The 2,384-nt window shown below is 32.5% G+C and overlaps 1 non-coding gene across 1 annotated transcript; it reads left to right on the top strand.

The window, feature by feature from the left end:
* Positions 1 to 982: 982 nt before the first annotated feature.
* LOC118974464 (U6 spliceosomal RNA) lies at positions 983 to 1,086 on the top strand. Its single transcript, XR_005063910.1, has one exon. It is a non-coding gene; the product is annotated as a U6 spliceosomal RNA (small nuclear RNA).
* The last annotated feature ends 1,298 nt before the right edge of the window (positions 1,087 to 2,384 follow it).

The raw sequence follows: 2,384 nt of genomic DNA, 5'->3' as shown, positions 1-2,384 counted from the left end.
TGAACTTTGAAAAGCTATAGTACCCTCTTAAATGATAGGGGCAGTCAGGTTATAGTATTCAGGTACAAAGAGAGGTGCAAAGGCTATCTGCTAAATGCTCTAAACTTGAACAAATCATAACAATATGACAGTCCAATCATACTCAAGGAGCCCAGCTGATCTAGCTGGCTACTGTCTGTGCTAATGGAGAGACAGCTCTTTGTGTTTAGTGGGATGATCTTACTTGATGAAAAGGCCACTGCAATTAGCGCATGCTGGTTGGCTATGCTGGGTGACAGCAGCACGGATGGTATAATGGCAGCTGCCAATAACCCTAACTTCAAGAAAACAGACAATTAGGCCTTTGATCCTAACACTGTTAGTCCCTCTACTCCAGCCCTCTGCTCTGCTCTTACTGTAAACCTCACAAGGACAAGGTGGTGCAACCTCACCAAACAGAGCAACTTGGTCAGGAGGTCAATTACCTTTTTCCTCTTGCTTCTGTTCCCAGCCTCCTTAAGGAGAGAGAGAGACTCGTGCAAAATGTGACAAATGAATATTTGCTTTCAACTCTAATTTAAAGGAAGCTAAAATATGAGCACAATGCTTTAACATGCATAATTTTTAAATACATTAAAAAACAAGGTGGGGAAAACAAGATGCTAAACTATAACACAGGTATCTAATGGCAAGTGTCCCAATGTTTGAAGATACATGTATCATTAAATGTTAAAAATTATATCAGAAACATGATAATTTCAAGATGATCTTTATTATTTTAGGATGGAATAAAGATAGCTGAAATACTATAAGATAGTGTAAATACTAAGAGTATATACAAGACATAATCCAAATTATTTCAGTGGTTTTCATCAACTTCAGAACAAGTAAATCAATCAAGTAGAAGTAAAACTAGTTAAATATTGGACCACACATACACATAGGTATTTACATACAAAAACAATTATACTAGTATAGGCAAATCCATAATCAGAAAACTAATGTTTGTTTCATCAGCACATTTACTAAAATCAGAATAATATGGAGAAGTTTAGCCTGGTCCAGTACAAAGTTGACAAGCAAATTCAGAAAGTGTTCCATATTTTTAAATGAATATTCTTTAGATATCTCAAACTTACAACTTTTTTTAACTTTAAAAGTTTTTTTTCTAAAATAGTTAGAGGTAACAGATATTATTAACTCTAGATAGGCAGGTACCTCAACCAAAACCTGTTGGATATGTTTATTGTAGACACTTTATTAAATTGTAAGTATTATAAAAAAAGAAAAGGAAAAATTGAGTTTATGTCAGTGGTGGGTACTTTCTAATAGAATGTGTATAATGGCAAAACTGGAAAACTAGCTTAACATATAGCATAAATGTACATTTCAAATATTCAAATGTTGAAGAACAGTTTGATACCTTTAAAAGATAAAACAAGGTGTGGAAAGTAGGGCTTTAGAAATGAAAGGAGAACTAGAAATCAAAAGCATGAGAAAAGAGTCTTGGGGAGAGCTTTAGAGCAGAAGAAAACTCAGACACAATAGTTTCTAAGAAGACACAACCAATGTGCTTCGGAAATACAAATTCTTAATATATTTGCAAAGATATCTGTGATCTCAAACTCATAAATAAATGCTAATTAAAACATGTGGTCACCCAAATATAAATTGGATAATAAAAAATTAGTGAGGGTGTGGATAAACCAGAATTCTCCTCTTCAGTATAAACTGCAAAAGACTCTCTTAAGGTCAATGCTGAAATATCTACCCCAAATCTATATTACTTGAATCAAAAAAATTTTCATTGCACAAAGGTTTATATACAAGAACATGCATTACAGTACAGTTTGCAATGTGAAAAAAATGATAGTAACCTGAATATCTAGTAAGAGGGGGTCAATGAGCTGTATCATGATACATACGTAGAATAGAATAACATAGAGCTAATAAAAAGAAGGTAGAGTTATATAAATTAATATAAACTTTTCTATAAGACATAAATATCAACTTATTTATATAAAATCACACACAAAAACAAGCATGTATATATAGATGGCTGTATGTTTTATGTATGTGATTATGTATGTAATATTTATATTTACATATATGCTTTATATATATTAACATTTTTAGAAATACCAACCAGAACCTGGTAGTTGTGGTTAACTATAGGGAGTTGGAGATGGTAAGGAAGGCTTACTTTTAATTTATATTACCTCACATATTTGCCTACATATGTATTAGTTTGGTAATTTTTATACTAGTTAATTAAATGGTTTTGTGTCAATGACCTTTTGCTACCAATACAAATCTAGCCATGACAGTAGTTAATGTAGGTGGAAGCCACTGAGAAGAAAACAAAAGGCACATTCCTAAGACCACATTCCCTGGATGTTTAAAGA

This window comes from Sturnira hondurensis, unplaced genomic scaffold (assembly GCF_014824575.4).
Source record: "Sturnira hondurensis isolate 20B ecotype Veracruz unplaced genomic scaffold, ASM1482457v3 Scaffold0019428, whole genome shotgun sequence".
NCBI classification, from domain to species: domain Eukaryota; kingdom Metazoa; phylum Chordata; class Mammalia; order Chiroptera; family Phyllostomidae; genus Sturnira; species Sturnira hondurensis.
This window is presented reverse-complemented; position numbering and strand designations above follow the sequence as displayed.